This window comes from Bidens hawaiensis, unplaced genomic scaffold (assembly GCF_021521415.1).
Source record: "Bidens hawaiensis isolate Kalapana, Puna unplaced genomic scaffold, B.hawaiensis_p1.1 tig00035036_1, whole genome shotgun sequence".
Taxonomy (NCBI): domain Eukaryota; kingdom Viridiplantae; phylum Streptophyta; class Magnoliopsida; order Asterales; family Asteraceae; genus Bidens; species Bidens hawaiensis.
The window spans coordinates 66535-87401 of NW_027496082.1; positions in this window are offsets into that span (position 1 = coordinate 66535).

Sequence of the window (20867 nt, forward strand, 5' to 3'; positions counted from 1 at the left end):
ATATATTTTCTGGGGAAACACTTTAATTGCATAATATCTATCAGTTTGATAAGATACATTTTAAGATATGTTTGTATTGTTTTGCCGCTTACGTTCGTGTTGAGAGAAGGAGTTACTGTTTTGCTGATCACGTTCGTAGTTGGTGGGCATTCATGGAAGAAGACTCTAGCATCATGTTTCATGCACATATTTCCAGCTAAGTCTTTTCCATTATCTAGCTTGTTAACTTTTTAGTTTGTTTTTGTGTTTAATTTTTAGGTTTAAAGTTTTTTGTAGTCCGACTGTATTTTTATTTTTATTTTTATTTTAAGTCGTCATTATCCTTGCATTGAGGACAATGCAAAATTTAAGTGTGGGGAAGGATTTTTGAGTCATAGTCTTCTATCAATCGTAGTTTAATTTGAAAGAAAATTGAAAAATGTTTTAAAAATGTCCCTTGAATCTATTTTTTTTTGCGTTAAAGTGTGAGATGATGATATTTATTGGAAATTGGTTTTTCAAACTACTAATAATATGAGAGAAATAAAAGAAAGAGCACTTAACTTGGGATGTGTCGGTAGGCTCAGCCTTGAAAATGAAAGGGCAATTTGATAAAATGGTTAAAACGGAAATCTTTTGTGGGTAAAGAGTTTTGTCCGTGGAAGATCAGTAATGATAGGTCGGGCCATACTTGTAAGTCCCCGATCCTGGTGCCTCACTTTAACGTTGGATTTACTCATAAACACAGTTCTAAATATCAGAGTTAATTAATAACTTTCGTGGAAACGTTAACTATAATCATTCGGTACAAAACATTAATCTTTTCTTTAAAACCATAACATAAAACATTATATTTAAAACATCATTTCTTTCGTCTTCAGATGCCAGCCGTTCAATCCATGCCATGCGCCCACCTCATGCTAGCTCATTAATCATATTCACCTGCGTGCATACTAAAAGTCAGCTACGCTGAGTGAGTTATAGTTAATCAGGCGACATACAATACATACACATATCATACATACATACAATCGCTAATCCTAGTCTACCGAGAGTGCGTTCATAGTCCGCCTTCTATACCTGTACTCAAGGTCGTGAACACGTAAAAGGTCCGCAGTCCGTACCTATGTTCACAAATTATGGTACGTGCAAGGTCTGCAGTCCTTCCCTGTACCATCCTATAATAACAACACGTACAAGGTACTCAGTCCTTCCTTATGTTGCAACCTAAACCATAGCACGTACGAAGTTTGCAGTCCTCCCCTATGCTACCACAACACAAATATAACACGTATAAGGTCCACAGTCCTTTCCTGTACTGACGCCTATCTACAATACGTATAAGGTCTGCAGTCCTTATCTACGTTGACGTCTATACCTATAACACGTATAAGGCCCACGGTCCCTATCTACGTTTACATCTATCATCTATATCACATATAAGGCCCGCAGTCCTTAACTATGCCATCACCTGCCAAGTCCATGTCCAACAGAAACTAGAGGGATTTGCCATCCTAACTTACTATGTCGAACGTAGAACTCACATACCATTCTTGTACCAGTATACACGTACTTCACATATACAATAATTACATTATAGCATAAAAACACTCTAGGAGTTCTTCACATCATTCATTTATCATACTCCTTGTCGGTACGTGCAATATCTGAAGATCATTCACGCCCCGACAGGTCTTCATTGTTCATACATCTTCAATTATAACATTCATATCTTTATTTATAACCTGACAGTACGGGCAATATCCGAAGATTGTTCGCGTACCGACAAGCAATCATTCATATCTATCACATATATCACATATGGCATACACTTATCACTTAGGATAAATGTATTAACAAACACATAGAGTATGCACACAGCCCCAAAAACATAACAAGGAATGGGGCTAGAAACTCACCTGAACTCTGCTTCTTTCTCCGATAGTTGTTAATCCCTTCTTTAACGGAGCTCGGCTGACTTATAAGTTACACGTATCAATACTCATCTGATCTAATCTAACGACCTAGTGTTAGATTACTTTTACTTAGCATAGCTTATGGTTTTCCTTTGGTTTAACATTCTAGTATTTTATCTCCTTAGGTCTTTACAAACCAAACCATCAAGTGTATAAACGTATGCATATACGGGTCGCCATGTATCCGGGTCTCAATTTAAGCAAACTTAGACATAAGCAAACTTAGACATTAAGCGAACTTATATATTGAGCAAACTTATACATAAGCGAACTTAGACATTAAGCGAACTTATATATGGCGAAGTTACAGCAGGCGAACTTGATCCGTAGGCGAACTTATTCAGCAGCAGCTACGGGTTTGATTTTAACCCCCTAACCATATCTGTTTCAACATGTAAACCTTTGATATGCTACTAACCATTCCCGAAAACATTCCCATGGTCATTTTCAATTAAAACTCGGCCCGTAAAAGCATAAAGTTTGGACCTTTACGCTAAAACGTTCAATACTAGGTCTAGGGTTTATTTTAAACGAGACATATGCAGCTGTAAGTTCGTTTCTAACATCAAGTTTGTTACTTTAATACTCATTTATACCCGATCTACTCTAGGTTCAAGTTTCAAGGCTAACCGTTTATAAAAACATAACCTTTAACGATAAAGAACGTACCTTTACCCGTTTTTAGGTCACGGTTTAGCTTGGTTATGAACTACGATCTTGTATCTTGATTGTATATCAAAGATTTAGGCTAGAATCGATCTCGGATCTTCTTCTTCTTCTTCTCACGACCGTAATAGGGAGGCTTGTGTGTGTTTTTGAGTGTGAAGAGATTATGGAAAGATGGAATGAGGAGTTAGGGTTTTAAGATGGTTTAAGGGGGTATTTATATCCCTTAAAGCCCATGGACCTAAGGCCCATCCTACCATCTTAATCCATTTTAATTACCCAAGTCCATAACTCTTTCTATATTTAATATTAATTAAATATTAACACTCATATTTAAATCATAGACTTCTTTTATTTATTATTATAAAATTCGGGATGTTACAATACTCAAGCCTCAATTATTGGTATGAAAAGTGGAAATATTTTAAAAGTTTTAAGAAATTTGAATACGTTATCATATGATGCTTGGGTAGGTTTAACGTTAGAGTATGTCGTGTAGCCTGTGATATAAATCTTAAACTGCTAGTTTTAGTGTTTTACACCTCATTGGCGTATGGTTTTATAACCTTAAATCTTGTATTGATGGGATGCCCCAGGTCTGGAGACCATGGGTCTGTATGCAATCTATTCATCTGGGTATTCACAATTCATAAGTTTTTTTTGTTGTGGATATTTAAATAAAGCTAAAAAGAGCAAACCCTTATAAGTCAATAAACCATGATCACTACGTACAAAAGTACAAATACACTACTAACTTGATCGTTCACGTTGTTAGCCATGTGGGGTCCCCTTGCTAGCGTCTCATTACCATTAAGAAACGGATCACAAGGGACACACTACATGTAAGCCCTACAGATGAAATTTTGCATGCTCACCTATGGTGATGGTTCAGTGTATTGCTTGATAACGGGGGTATGTCATGTTGTGGGGAACACTAGCTATTAATTAATTGTACCTTAATTGTATCTAATGGCTTCTTGGTAGACTTTGATGCTTAAGCTTATGTGGATAAACAATACCCTTGATCGTCTTAACTATTCATAAAAAAAAGAGAGCAACAAAAGTTTTAAATCTGCTAATTTTGAGGTTTAAGTCAAGTTGGGGTGGTCTGGTCCGGTAAAAGCTGAAAATTAGCGGGTCTTAATTGTGCAAACCACTGAGTAATATATTGTCGGATCTTATTTTTCCCGGTAAAGATTAAGGCATGGGTTTAAGTGGACAACAATATCGGTGATCGCGGTTGTTAGTGCACGATTTGTGACTGATGATTTGCAGTTAAAATATTCAAGATTAAAGTATTCGATAGCTACGGAAAAAGGGGTGTCTGTTAGTGCACGGAATTGTTGTCTGTAGCGATCGAATAAGTTATATATAGTCTAGATTGTTTATTTATTGTAAAATGGCCATTCGCTATGGATTGTATAGCGAATGGGTCCATTCGTTAGTGATCTAGGCTAGTTCGTTAAGTTTATAACCCCATTCGTTATGTAATATAACGAATGGAGGCTGGTTCGTTAAGTTATTACCACTCGTCATGGAATGTTGATGAATGGAGTCTAATTCGTTATGGAGGCATAACGAATTAGAGTTAATTTAACGAATGAAGCATGTAGCCTATATATAGGTGGTTCCATGCTCATATTTGGGATGTACATATTTAGATATCTAGATCTAAGCTATTATGCTCTCATAAGTTATTTATCCACCATAATGTAATTTATCCATTAATTATCAATAAACCATATTTAAAGTATTCATCTCGTATTTATATAATCGATGTATCGACACGGCTAGATCCATAACGGGTTTTTCTTAGCGGTTTTTGCGTTTATCTAAGTTTTAAATTAACCTATATGTTTATAAGACTGTATTTTCCGATTCTGATCCAACTGCATCACACTTTTTCAGGGACGAAAAAATAGTTAGTGTGGGGATATTTGATATACATCTATTTATACATCTCGAATCCCTTGTAAAGTTATGTATATGTAAGGCTTTGAGTTCGTTTTAGTTCGGGTTTTGTTCATCTTTTCTTAATTTAGGTTTTGAGTCAAGTTTATTATATCATGTTTTAAATCTATGTTTTAAATCTATGTTTTAAATCTTTTGGTGTCTTGCATGATTAACCCTAATTCTTTCTATAATTTTATGTGAAGTTTAAGTTCGTTTTTGCTCATCGATGTTTACATGATTAGTTCACTTAGTGTTTTGATTTGTTTTCTCATAGATTTATGGCTTGAGAAGTAAGGTGAACAAGTTCTAGAAGGTTCCTATCATTGCTTGGAGTTCAAGGAAAATATTACACAAAATTAAACAAGTTCTAGCATGGAATAAAAAGAAAAATCTCGTAGCCCCCTCCCATGCATGCCGCGCCGCGCGGCCAGGGAAGCCTCCAGCTTCTGGTCCAACAAACTTCGCAAATAAGACTAGCCATGCACTATATAAACATGTTTTTGCAACCCTAGCCGTTTTTATCAACTATTCCAGCCGATTTTCATAAAGAGAAAGCAAAGATTGAAGGTTTTTGAAGCTAGGAATCAAAGAGGATCAAGAAGTCTTTCAAGGAGGTGTTCAAGGATCAATCAACAATGGTTTTATCACTCTAACTTTCATTCCTTGTTCATTTTTTTCTATCATGTCTTTCTTCTTTGTTTTTACTATTTGTTTGGGATTACTTTTAAGAATGATTCTAGGCTAGACTTCATGTTAGTGCACGATTTGTGACCGGTGATTTGTAGTTAAAATATTCAAGATTAAAGTATTCGATAGCTACGGAAAAGGGGGTGTCTGTTAGTGCACGAAATTGTTGTCCGTAGCGATCGAATAAATTATATATAGTCTAGATTGTTTATTTATTGTAAAATGGCCATTCGCTATGGATTGTGTAGCGAATGGGTCCATTCGTTAGTGATCTAGGCTAGTTCGTTAAGTTTATAATCCCATTCGTTATGTAATATAACGAATGGAGGCTAGTTCGTTAAGTTATCACCCATTCGTTATAGAAGCATAACGAATGGTGTCTAATTCGTTACTAAGCTATAACGAATTAGACATAAATTAACGAATTGGAGCTTTGGCCTATAAATAGGCATATCCATGCTCATTTGTAGATGTACATATTTAGAGATCTAGATCTAAGCTATTATGCTCTCATAAGTTATTTATCCACCATAATGTAATTTATCCATTAATTATCAATATACCATATTTAAAGTATTCATCTCATATTTATATAATCGATGTATCGACGCGGCTATATCCATAACGGGTTTTCTCAATTGGTATCAGAGCAGACGGCTGCTCTCGATGCTTCGATTAAGGTATGAATATGAGTTTTTTGTGTTCTTCGTGTTCTTCGAGTTTTGGTCAGATCTAGATTAAATTAGTGTGTTATTGGTGGATTTGTTTGTGAATTCGTGTTTATGGATGGAAGATGATGCTTCCTGTGTAATTTGGTGTTAAGTTATGGTGTATTGAGTGATTCACCATAGAAGAGTATGTTATTTTCTGATTCGGTTTATGATGATTTAGTGATTGTTAAGTTAATTGGATGATGGATTTGTGTTTATCATTGAAATCCGCAAGTTTCTGTGGATTTTGGTGGTTAATTATGGTGAATTGAAGATTTCACCATTGAAGAGCATGTTATGGGTTAAGTTATTTGGTGATGAATAAGTAATTATTAAGGTAAATTGATGTTGGATTCGGAATCGTGGTGAAAAACTGAGTGTTCGGTGTGATTTTCATGGTAATTTATGGTGTTTTGATGATTTCACCATGGATGAAGTTCAAGTTTTCAGAATCCGGCCAGAACTGAGTTTTGCCGGCGAGATAACCACTTTTTCCGGCGAAAAACGTTTTTTCGGCGAACATCTTAGATCCAACAACCTGATTTGTTGTTACTGTAGCTAATTCGTTAAGGAGTCTAACGAATCTACTGTAGCAATTCGTTATGGAAATTTTAACGAATTAAGGCAATTCGTGATGCTGATTCGTTAAGTTAAAGATAACGAATTAAAGCAATTCGTTAAGTTATTTCGTTAAGGTGATTCGTTAAGGTATTGGTAACGAATTAAGGTTATGTGTATGACGAATTGGAATTCTTAACGAATGGGAGGCCATTCGTGTAACTGTTATAACGAATGAGGATTGTTATAACGAATTAAGAATGGTAATTTATAACTAATTGAGTTGATTCGTTAAGTGTGTAACGAATGAATTATTGGTTGACGAATTGGAGAGCACGAACTAAGTTAACGAATGAGGTGGATATTTATAACAGATTAGAGTGGTGATTCGTTAAAAAAAAGTAAAATTTTTTTTTCGAGATACCAAAAAGATTTTATCTTTCTTTCTTTACATATTATTTAATTAATTTAATTTAAGTTATGTTTCGTAAAAGTGAAACGTTTTTAAGGTATCAAAATTATCGGGATAAAATATTCTCGTTAATTCTTTTAAGTTAAAATTTTTAATGCATTATTTAATTCATTTATTTATTTAATTTAAAATTAAATAAAGTGTTTAATTTGTTAAAATTCTACTTCGTTAATTATGGATAACGAACTAGGAGATTCTTTAGCGAACTGGTTTCTAGTTCGCTCACCTAATTCGCTTCCGCACTCTGTAACGAATCCTCTCTACTTCGTTATACATTTTTAACGAATCAAGACACGAGTCATGTCTTGTACGCTATTCTAAGGTAACAAACTGATATAGCGAATTGTCTAATTCGTTATTTATAATTCAAACGAATTGCATAATTCGTTCATTGTGTACCTCGGGTAGCGTGTTAGCCTATATAAGACAGAAAAAGTCGAACAGTCCTTCAATGTTCATCTTTTTCTTCATCCTAAAGACACCATATTCAAAATTTTCTCTGAAAATTCGATCTTCAATTTTCGACATTTCAAGATTACCATTGTGTGTCTAAGGTATAGATAATCACAACGATGTGATTTTCGTCAAAAATAACTGTGTATTATTAGAGTAATAATGGACTTTTTAGATTTAAGGGTTTTCCGAGTTTTAAAAAACCCGATTTATTTATGGTATCTTATGTTAAACTTGCTTATTTATGATTCATTGTGATCGGAATGCGATTCCGATACCCTAGGTAGACTTTAATCAACGATTGATTATTGTTTGCCGGGTCGTTTGAATGATTATTGTTTAAGGGTTTTAGACTCTGCTTAATGTATTGAGTGTTCAGGTCTTAGGATACGGTGTTAAGCCTCAATCTTAACACCGTGAGCTTCGTATAGCGATTCCGAGTCACATAGATCTGCTACTTTGTTTGTTCGACGATAAGCATGAGCTAATTGTAGCTGGATTTGTGTTGTTGACCTTTCATGTTCTTGTTAATTTTGACCTTGACTTTGAAAGTCAAAGATCAAGTCTAATTTACTGACCATTCGTGATCTTTAGCGAATTGGGATTGTTTCGTGTTCAATTCGTTAAGGAATGACACGAACTAGATCAGCGAATAACTTGGTTAACGAATCTGATGTGGTTTCGTCAGTTTATAACGAACTAAAACCTAGTTCGTTCTTTTGAATAGTAATTCGCTTGGTCTACTTCGTTAAGATATTTACCTGATAGCAAATTGTTTGATTCGTTACTAGATGGTAACGAATCAGAATAATTTATTTATTTTTTTACACGAATGACATTGATGTCTATTTATTTATATTTTAAAAATAAATAAAGTATATCAACCGTCTAAACGCGTAAAATACACTAATTACTCTTATCATATGAAATTAATTACACCATCTATAAATAAATAGATATATATATTTATGCTAAATACATATTACATCTTCACATTTCTTATAATCATTTATATTTATACAGTTCAAATGGCTGATCAAGTAAATCCAGATCCACCGATTGCTGATCAAGGGCAACAAGAGCAACAAGAGGAAATCATTTTATTATCATATGACAAAAAGCACAACATCTGTGCTTATGTTGACTCAGACGTTGCTGATATAGCTACATTTGGAGATATGTTGGCCTTTCTAAGACGATCAGTGATACATTATGCCATTACCGCTCGACCTACGGTGTATCTGAGTATTATCAGGCAGTTTTGGGATACTGCTAAGTATGTGGAGGAAGAGAAGCATATTCGAGCCACGATTAATGAAACTCCTATTACAATTGATGTTGAAGTAATTCATCGTGTGCTTCGATTTGCTGATACTGATGACAACCCGAGTGAATTTGATAGGCAATTGATCAGGGGTTTGTTTACCCGTGTACGTTATGGTGGAGACGTTAATAAATCTATGTTGAACAAGAACGGATTATGCCCACCATACAAATATCTTCTCCATGTTCTTATTCACTTTATGAGTGGTCGTCGTGGTGGCTTTGATGAATGTCGACTCAGTTTGCAATCAGCCTTTGTGGCTTTAATCCTCAACAAGCCATTCAACTACTCTGAACTTGTATTCAATCATTTGGTAAAACAAGTTCAGCAGACGGACCAGAAGAAGAAATTTTTAATGTATCCTCGGTTTTTGCAGCTGATTATTCAAAACTTGATACCTAATTTAGCAATTGATCAAACCTTGGTGAATGATAAGCTTCATATGGAACACATGACGGCTGACACAGTACGTAGAATGGCTATCTATCAAAAGGCAAAACCAGCGGATAAATGAATGATTGGTCATATCGTTGATCCTAATTATATATGTCCTTCCGAGGATCACTGGATTCATGATGATTCAGATTCCGAGCGTGAGGAAGGAGAAGGTGGGAACGATGGTGATGATGGTGGTGATGGGAATGATGGTGATGGGGGCAATGAAGGTGGAAATGATGGTACTGGTGATGCCGCTCTTAAAGAACAACAAGATGCAGTTGATGCTGCATTAGTTGCCACCATTGCTGCTCAATTGGAAAGAAAAAGAAAAAGGGAAAGGTGTGGCAACTGGTGAGCCATCAAAGAAGAGACGTGTGTCTGCTGGTGCTAGTGTAATTATTGGTGTGCCATCACCACGTCAACCAACGTCTCAAAGCCCGGTAGTGCCAACTACAACTAGCACTACGGCAATGACCTTGACGACGACGATGGTACCACATGAGCAGTTGGGTATGATACCTCATTCAGCATTAACTGAAATGCCATTGCCAACTGATACTGTGGCTACAACTCCTCCAACCATACCTATGAGGCCTCCTCCTCTTTGTGATCTCTCATTTATGAGAATTACAAGGCCTCAAGGTCCAATCCAACCAATTCATCCATCCTTGTATGCTTTGCCACCAAATCGTCAGACATAAATGCTTTTAAATCTTCTCCATTTACTGCTGATCGGTTAAATCAAGAACGTCTAATGGAGAATCAGAAGAAACTAGTCAGCTATGTTTCTTTTTGTCAAAAGGAAACAAAGGCCCTACGTGAGATTGTTGAGTCTCAGGGGGTGAAGATTAAAGAGCAAGAGGATCTGATCCTTCAATTGACTTGCAAAGATGATGCTTTGAAGAAGATCAAGAATAATGAGGAAGATTCTGATGATGATGAGACTCGTGTTGGTGGTGAGCCTAAACATGCTCAAGACCCTGCGTCTGGTGCGGGTACGAGCTCTGTTGACGATTCTAAAAAAAAGATTGTTGTTTATCATGATTATTCGGCAGCTAAACCAATTGAGATGATTGAAACTGACACGGTAATATTTATGGATGGATCGGGGGTGATTAGAAGCATGGTGAACAAGGATGAGATAGAGGAGGGTGAGTTTGTTGATAGGTCTCTGACACGGGAGCAGATTCCATACTGCTTGGGTTGAATGACGAACAGTTGACCGTGTTAGAAACAGAACCTGATGTCGAAGTGGTGAATGAGGAAGGTATAGAGGATGATCCGTCTATTTCAATGAATACGGAGTTTTTTTATAAAGATGAGGATGTGGAGATGGAAGACGTCACTGCTGAGGAGTACCTTGACTTGTTTCAACACTCAAATGTTGATCAAGGTGCTCCAGTGTTTAATGAAGAAATAATTAAAGAAGCAGAAGACCAGCTTGAAAAGAAGAACAAAGGAAAGGATGTCTGTTCTGAATCGTCTGTTGATCCATCTGTTGAAGAGATTCTGAGTTGGTTCAGATTTAAAGCTGCTGGTAAGATAATTCAAGCACATCGATATGTTGATCAAGAACGAAAAGACACAGCAGCAGCTTGGGTCAAAGCAAACCAAGTGACCTCCTTCAAGACTGTCTCTAAGGTACATGGTGATATTGTCTCATGGTTATATGATTCAGAACTTAAAGTATGTATAGTCAAGTGGGAAAAAGGAATCCGGTACTATGAAACGATAATGGGTGTTCTTACTTTACCGCGTTGGGATGTTCGTACCCTCGCGAGACGAGACGTCCATTTATCAATCGTGATGGCGACCGTATAGCTGAGTGGTTTCGCCAACACTTGCTGTTCGAGGTAAATCATGGGTTCAAGTTCTTCAAACCCCAGGTTCCTAGACGTAAACGTATTGATGAAATCGATCCTAACACTCGGTGGAAGAAACTTGTGCTTAAAGTTAAACCACCGAAGACGATGAAGAAAGTGCCAGTGAAGAGGATGCCACAACAAATGCATCTCTCATTCAACCGCTGGTACTATGACAATCGTACTGGCGAGGCCGTCATTGTTCTTGGTAAAGGTCTGGAGACTGAACTTATCAAGATAATCGACCCGATGTGGTTGGTTAATTTATCTGAAACAGACAATGACGTGCTACACAGGAAGCAGATTCTGATCGAGCGCCGTGAAGATTACGACCTGGCTATGCAATTCCAACGCGTTGTGCGTTTTTGTTATGAAAATGGAATTCATAGTTGCAGAGACTGGCGGTCCAAGCGCTTCAAGTAACTTAAAGACAAAGAGCTCAAGACGAGGGGGTGTCTTTAGTGCACGGTTTTGCGTCTTGAGTCTTTGTAATTGTCGTTAAAGTATTTGTCGTTTGTTTAATGTAATAAACAATTATTATTTCTTGTAATTCGTTAATGTATAAGGCTAGTTCACTAAGGATGTTTAGCGAACTAGACTTTAAGTTAAATCGCCTCTGATTCGTTAGGGGATGTTAACGAATCAGGGAGTGTTTCGTCTATTTAATGTATGTAACGAAGTTGGATCTGGTTCGCTAGGGGATATTAGCGAACCAGTCCTATCTTCTATATATAGTGAACCCTGTTCACTCATAATTTAAGTTTTGAGAGTTTAATTAACGAATTGCTGTCCAAATCCTCTCTCGATCTTCAACCTTAATATTATACAACTACTATTATAAACATACTAATTATATATATACACATATAACACTGAATCAAAGTTAATTATGAGCTAGATCTATTGATTAATGTATTAATCGATTAAGTTCAGATCTAAGATATGTTATTGAGATTGATACACGAGATTCAGGATCAACAAGTGGTATCAGAGCCGTTGGGGCTCAATTACACTTGATTTGGTGTTTAATTAGGTTTTGTTATTGTTAATATTCTGTTTGAGTGAATTTGAATCAATTTTAAGATTGATTTGATTGAATTATGGATGAATTGGATTGAATTTGAGTTGGTTAACGTATTGGAATGATTTTGTGATTTGGATTGATTTTGAGTGGATCGGTATTGGTTTTCGTTTAAGTCCGAAACAGGGTTAGTGTTGTGGTAAAATTGGATTGGTAATCAGAGTTGTTTGGTATCGAGGGTTTGCGTATTGGATTCGTGATTGTGTTACGAGTATTTTGGTAGGTGACTTGTGTGATTTGGTTTAGTATCGAGTTGGTATTACAAATTTCATGTTTCTGGGTTGATGTTCATCATTCCCAATTTTCTGAAAATTTTAGTTGAAGATTTGAAGATTCAAAGATGAACATGATTCGCTACTTTGGTTCGCTATTCTGTTCACCTTGTTTCGTTCATTAAGTGTGTCAATTCGTTACTTATTTCACCTGATTCGTTAACCAGTTCGCTATATTAGCTGATTCGTGTTATCTAATTCGCTGACTGGGTTAACTGATTCGTGAGACACGTGTTCACCTTGGGATTTGTGTCATAACAACCTTTGCCACGTGGCATAAGCTATCAAAGTTTGTTACAAACAGTTGTAACAACTTGATTCATTATAGTTGATTCGCTCAATCAACTGTAGCTGATTCGTTATAGTCTGTTCACTATCTAATTGGTTACAAGAAACCTTTAGTTCGCTAAGCCTGCAGTTCGTAATTGGATTAGTCAATTCGTTAGTGTTGACTAGTTCGTTGACTGATTTGTTGACCATCTGGTTCGTGGTTTGATCTAATTCGTTAATTATTTAATTCGCTAAAATCAAATTCTTGTTCGTTAACATTAATCCTTATTTCGTTAAGGATTGATTCGTTAATCATTGTTTACAGTTCGCTATACCTGTTTCCAGTTCGTTAATCTTATTCATTATACCCTTGAAGTTTTAATACTTGTCAAAGATGGCTGGTATGTATGCATTAGCTTCTCAAAACATGTTGATGCAACAAATGTTGCAACTTGATACCGAGATAGGTTCACATTCTAAATGTACAAGATTGATGAAGTTTAGTGACTTTGCCAAGTGGGATCCTCGGTTTCGTGCACATTTGGGGTCTGTTCACCCTGACTGCTCATATTGTCTCGATGAAGTTTATAAGGAATCGTTGATTGGTGCTGATACTGTTGGTTTTGTTCCTAAAGCTGTTTCTCAATATTCTCAAGAAGAAAAGAAAGCTTTAGAAATCGAAACAAAAAGCTTATTCTACTCTCACTATGGCATTGCCAGAAAATATCTTTCATCAAGTGGGTAACATAAAGAGATGTGCTTCTCTATTCCAACATCTTCATATGAGAAGTATGGGGAACACAGCTGAGAGTAAGAAAGTGATGCTCAAGTTTCAGTTTCGAAACTTTAATCTATTGAAGGGAGAAACAGTTGAAGAGATGATTACAAGGTTTATTCACTTAATTGCTGAAATGGACAAGATGAAATTGGAAATTTCTGAAACGGATAAAATTGACACTATTAAGAGTGTGCTTCCAAGTTCTTACTCAACATTTCTCATGGTCTTGAAAGAGAATGACTACTTCTTGAACGAAGACTTGACTGCACTTGAATTCTTACAAAATATCGAAGCTAGAGAATATGATCTTAAGTGTCAAAAATCTTCCAAGGAAAATCAAGATCCAGCTTTCTATGGTGGAAGTTTGCCTCTTAGTTCATCAATTTCTCCAATCAATGCTTTTCTTACTCAAGCTACGAGTGAAAAAGAATCAACTATGTTTAATGATCCAAAAGTTTGTTTTTATTCTGCTGGATTCTAGATTGTCTGGTGGTTCTAGAAGTTCAACTACTACTAGTCCATTTGCTTCACCACCTAGTGTTAATATGAAGGAAGCTAAGCAAAACTTTGCTTTTCTGACAGCTTTCATGTCTTCATATGAAAACTTGGTAAGTAGTAAGATTGTCACAAGTGATTTAACTGATGAGGACTATGATCAGATAGATCCTGAAGATTTGGAAATCATGGATTTAAAGTGGAACATGGCTATGATCGTCCGTAAGGTTAAAAGATTCATGCAGAGAACTGGTAAAGATCTTCCGGCTTTAAACAAGAAATTGGGTTTTGACAAGTTGAAAGTAAAATGTTATAATTGTCAAGAATTTGGACATTTCGCAAAGGAATGTGACAAAACAAAGAAAGAATACACTGGTTCTCGTGGTCAACATCAAAATTCTTCTACACCACGAGGTAGTGATGCTGAAAAGAAACCATCCTCTTCTACAACACAAGCAATGTTAGCAGATGCTAATGACTGGTCACAACGATTACTATGTAATGATGCTCAAGCAAATTTGGCTATGTTTGGGTTATACAAAGATTGTCAAGATACAAGTGGGAGTGAGATGTCTTCTAATAATGATTCTGGATCTGATTCTGATGACTCTTGCGACAAGCCTCCAACAGTATTTGCTTGCATGGCCAAAATCAATGAGGTTAGTCATTCTATCTCTGCTACTTCATCTGTTAAAGTATCATGTGTTGTTTGTGAATCTAACAAACCTAAGTTAGAAGCTTTGAAAAGTCAAAATGATAATCTTGTAAGAGAAATTGCTTCTCTAAAGGATACTTATCGACAATCTCTTGAATCTCAAATGAGATCTCTAGAAAAGACTGAAGCATTGTCGACAAGTAACCACGATCTCAAAGCTGAGTTATCTGTGAAAATGACGATTAATGATCAAAAGTTTCAAGAAATTCTGAAACATCGTTCAAAGATAACCGAGCTTGAGAATGAGGTTCTTGAGTTGAAGAAAAAACTGGGAAAGTTTAGAAATTCTTCTTTTCTGTTGAATGAAATTATTGAAGTATCTGGTAAACAAAAGGATTCAAAGAAAGGTATTGGTTTTGTTGAAATTCCACCTCCATTTCACAATGATTACAAAATCAATCCTTTTGCTAGAAAAGAAGAGATGTGATTGAGAAAGAAACTGTGATTTCTGTAAAATCTAAACCAGTTACAACAGAAAAATCAGTTAACACAAAAACTTTTAAGACCCAAGTTGCTCCTCAAAAACCTCATGTTCAAAGTAAAAAGGTCTTTGTTGAGAATGATGACAAAGTGATTATCGAGGACGTGTTTGAACCTGAGATAATACACAAGAATAAGAACATCCCAAGTTCTAATCATATTCTTTGAGAACCTCAAGAATTTGAGGAAGCTGTGTATGGTTCATTCAAGTCTCACATGAAAAAAGAAGAACCGGTAAAAACTAAACCAGTTAAGGCAAATAAGTCAGATAAACCAAAGATTTCTGATGAGGATTTAATGCGGTTTGTTAATCTTCCTATTTCTAAGCCTTCACCTGTTAGAGTTTTTAAATTAAAAGGGATGGACACGATGTTCACAGAAAAAGATATTCCAATAAGTATCATTAAACCTGAACTTATTGAGAGTGTCTTTATCAATGAAACGTCACAGATTCAAGATCTTGAAAGTAGATATGCTCAAGCAAAAACATCAGTTCCATCTTATCCATTGACTAAAGCAAAACAAGTTTTAAAACAAGCGAATAAAATTAAATTTGTGAAGTCAACTAGGACAGATACGTTGAAGAGTTTCTCGAACTGTTCTAATTTGGATTTCTACTTGAAAAAGAAGTCTGAATTATCTGATGAGTTTGCTAAGAGCATGACCAAAAACGTGAGTCATCATCAACCTTCTGCGTCATTCATTCCAACTACTTCTCAACCTCATCGTGTAGACATGCGAAGCTGTTTTCTTTGTGGTCAACATGGTCATGTAGTGATGAATTGTAGAAAGAAGAGCTATTAGAATCTTCATCCTTTTATCAAGGACAACTCTAAGCAAATTCCATTGGTTAAGGAGATTCTGAAACGACATGCGTCGTATACTGATGACACTCACATTATGTTCTCTAATGTGAATCCTCGAAAAGTTATTCATGTTAATGAGACACATGGTCAGATTAAACCAAAGTTTATCCCGCATGAGCCAATTTTTAAAAACACGAATTCAAACATTGTTCAAGCAGCTTACTTAAGACGAAAGTCTAGAATGCCAGTAACTTATTCACAAGTGGCTGAACAACATTTGAACTCTGCTAAAGTTAATGATCAAAGAGAAAACCAAAAGGTGCCCAAGACTGAGGCCTGGGTGCCTTTATGAACTAATCATCTTTATTTTGTGTGTAGGGTACATCCAGGACTGTGTCTGGTGAAAAATGGATAATGGATAGTGGATGTTCTTGTCATATCACTAGTAATCTCGACCTATTAACCAACATGAGGAATATTCAAGGGGGGTATGTGGCATTTGCTGGGAATTCTGGGGGCATGATCACACAAGAAGGTGAAGTTTCAAATGGTCACATCACGTTTGAGAAAGTAAATTATTGTGATAAAGTGGATCATAACTTATTAAGTGTATCGCAGATTTGTGATAAAAAGTACACAACGATATTCACTGACAAAGAATGTCTTATCTTGAAACCGGGTTATGTTATTCCCGAGGACATGGTTGTCATGCGATCACCACGATCGAATGATATTTATGTCTTAAACATGAGCTCTAAGATATCCACATCGATCGAAACATGTTTTGTCTGGAAAGAAACCGAGAAAGACTCGATTCTATGGCATCGTAGAATGGGTCACATACATGTTAGAAAGATGAATTATTTGATGGCTAATGATTTAGTGGAAGGTGTCTCGTTGAAGAATTTTAAATTTTCCGATCACTGCGTTGCATGCAAAAAGGGCAAGCAGAAGAAGAAGACACATCCCTCTAAATTATTGAATTCCATTAATACTCCTCTTGAACGACTTCATATGGATTTATTTGGTCCTGTGAATCGTGCGAGTATTTCTGGGGATTGGTATTGTCTTGTGGTGACTGATGATTATTAGAGATATGGGTGTTATTTATGAGTTCAAAAGATCAAACACCGATTTTGGTACAAAATATTATCACCAAGATCGAATCACTGTACAAACAAAAGGTGAGGAGAATCCGAAGTGATAATGGTACTGACTTCAAAAACACTGTCTTGGATTTCTTTTGTGCTCACAAAGGAATTCATCGAGAATACAGTGCACCTTATGTACCGCAACAAAATGGTGTTGCCGAACGAAAGAATCGAACCTTAATTGAAGCTGCACGTACAATGCTCGCTGATTCTAAGCTTCCCATCCAATTCTGGAATGAGGCGGTGAATACAGCCTGCTATACTCTTAATCGGGTTCTAACAGTTAAAAGACTCAAAAGACAAGTTATGAGTTATTGAATAATCGAAAACCTAACTTAAAATACCTGGAACCTTTTGGGTGTCCGTGTACTATGTTGAAGAAGGATGCGGGTAATTTTGAAGAAAAAGCTATCGAATGGTATTTCTTGGGATATGCATCTCCAAAGAAAAGGGTATTTAATTTTACATCTGGTTGTGTTGAAGAATGATACCATGTGGACTGTCAAAAGTACACAACTCCTCCTCAAGGAAAAGGTCCCGATTGGATGTTTGACTACGATAGTTTATTTAATTCATTTACTCCATCAACTGAACACATTGACAAAGATCTGGTTCGAGCATACTTTGAAGATCATTTGGCAATTCCAAGATTTTCAAGTTCTAATGATGTTGCAGCTCAATCTAATGCTCCAACTGAGGAAACTCAAGTTGATTCTCCAGTGACTATCGATAATGTTTCCACTTCTTCTGATGATGATCAAGCAGAAGATCAAGTTATTAACATTGACAGTGATAATGTTTCATCTCCTGAACTTGGTGAACATTACAGTAACTTATTTGATAATGTTGTTGTTCCTGAGAATTCCACTCTTCGGATTCTTGGATATCATCCACAGGAAAACATCATTGGAGAACTTGATGTGGGCGTTCGTACACGTCATCAAGTTGCTTCGTCAAGTGATAATAACATATTGTGTGCTTACACTGATTTACATTCACCGGGAATTGTAAATCTTGCTAAATTTACTTGCTTTCTATCTCAAGTTGAGCCAACGACGGCTCGTAAGGCACTTGAAGATCCTTCTTGGATAGAAGATATACAAGAAGAATTACAGCAATTTGCACGATTGGGTGTTTGGGATTTAATAGACAAGCCTGCTAGAGTCAAGAAAACGATTCCGACTAAGTGGGTATTTAAGTGTAAGAAACACGATCGAGGTGTGATTGTCAGAAACAAGGCACGTCTAGTGGTGCAAGGGTTTCATCAGCAAGAGGGTATTGATTACACAGAGGTATATGCTCCAGTTGCAAGATTAGAGTCGATTCAAATCTTCCTGGCATATGCAGGTTACAAGAATATCAAGGTCTATCAAATGGATGTTAAAAGTGCTTTTCTCAATGGTGAACTACACGAGGAAGTGTTCGTTTTACAGCCTCCTGGTTTTGGAGATCCTGATTATCCGGACCGAGTTTACCGATTAAACAAGGCCCTGTATGGTCTACATCAAGCCCCGAGAGCTTGGTATGGCACTCTTGCCGACCATCTGACTGATAACAGCTTCAAACGAGGGACTGTCGACTGCACTTTATTTCATAAAACTGTTGGTGATGATCTTCTCCTAGTTCAGATTTATGTCGACGACATTATCTTCGGGTCAACAAACGATACATTGTGTAAGGAGTTCGAGAAGTCCATGCAAACAAAGTTCGAGATGACTTCGATGGGAGAGATGAATTTCTTTTTAGGGCTGCAGGTTCACCAGTCTTCCAACGGAATTTTTATTCACCAGACTAAGTATGTGAACGACGTCTTGAGCCGATTCAAGATCTCTGCCGGAAAATCCCTTCGACTCCTCTTCCAGTGGGTCACAATTTATCACTGGATGAATTGGAGGATATCATTGATCCTACCCTCTATCGTACCATGATCGGTTCTTTGATGTATCTAACGGCTTCTCGCCCTGATATTATGTTTGCTGTTTGTCTTTGTGCTAGGTACCAAGCAAGTCCACGAGTGACTCACCTAGCTGCGGTCAAGAGAATTCTTCAGTATTTGAGGGGAAATCCAAACATCGGGTTGTGGTACCCCAAGGATGATACTTTTGATCTTACTGCTTATTCAGGCTCGGACTATGGAGGTTGCAAGATCAACTTCAAATCAACGACTGCAGGATGTCAATTTTTAGGAAACCGGCTTGTTTCCTGGCAGTGTAAGAAGCAGACAACGGTCTCCACTTCAACCGCCGAAACTGAGTATGTTGCAGCCTCGAGTTGCTGTTCCCAGGTTTTGTGGATACAACAACATCTCCGCGACTACGGTTTGAAGTTTCTTACTACTCCTATCCTGATTGATAATTCTGCTGCAATTTCTATCACAAAGAATCCCGTACAACATTTGAAAACAAAACATATCGAAATTCAATATCACTTTATACGGGATTGCTTTGCGAAGAAGTTGATTGACCTTGAGAAAGTACATATTGACTTTCAGAAAGCCGATCTGTTTACCAAAGCTTGTGACAAAACGCGTTTTAAATTTTTGCTTGGTTTAAACGGATTGAAGACCCTCGTTGATATCCTTAAACAAGGATGACTATCTTTATTTTATGTCATTTTTTTTAAAATTTATTTTGGTTTTAGGGGGTGAAAATCTAGAAAATACAAAAAGATTGTGTTTTTCGTTTGTATAGATAAAACCCAAAAACATTAAAAAGCTTAAAAACCCAAAAACATTTGAAAATATAGTAAAATCCAAAAATATTGTGTTTTCTTTTCTTTAATGTTTTCCTTTAAAATATTTAGAAAAACCAAAAACATTTTAAAACTTAAAAAAAAAGAGTAAAATAGCGGGAAAAATTTTCTTGCGCGAATTTTTTCTTGAATGCTCCTCGTAAGTGAGATTTCATTTTTGAAACTTTTGGCGTTAATATTTATTTTTCGAAAAATTTCGATGAATTTTTGGCGGGAAAATCGGGAAAAAGTTTCTTAATCGAAATTTTTCTGGGATGTTCCTAAGGTATTGGAGACTCTTCGTGTAAATTTTGGTAATATATTTTTCCGACCGACTGTTTACGTTTTTTCGGCTGGCCGAGGGGGAGATCTCGTCTAATTTAACAAGGAGTGTGTTTGTTTTGTGAACTTTGAAGATTATTTAAGATCTTGCCGAATTTGTCAAGAAAAGGGGGAGATAAAACTTTCATTTGGGATTATTTGGCTTGTATCTTCCTACGTTTGCAAGGTTTCTTGAAAAATTACTGCAATTCGGGTGGTAATTCGTGTTTGAAAAGCTGCGTTTAACTGAGTTCAAGACTGCAGTTGTTTTTCGATTGGTGATTGATTTGTTCAAGATTGAAACCTGACTATGTGGGATACGAGTGTCTGTCCGTTTACTTCTTTCTGAGGGACTTTGATCCTGACTATGTTGGCTACGAGTAAATGGCGGATTACTTCTGTTGAGGGGGACGATTCTCGAACGTGTTGATCTTATTGAAGAATATACGGTCTTGTCATTAGATTGAAGAATTTGATCATTTGGGGTTTATTAATGGAGGTTGGAACTCTGAATCTTATGATGCCCAAACATTAGTGCATCTTTGCGAATGAGATGTGTAAGAGCTTCAAAGAATTATTTGGGATAAACGTTATCAAGAGAGGGAAAACCGAAGTGAAAGATGTTGAATGATCGAGTTGTTCATGAAGAAGTGTGACGAGATTAAACGTAAAGATATGTTTTTTTACCGG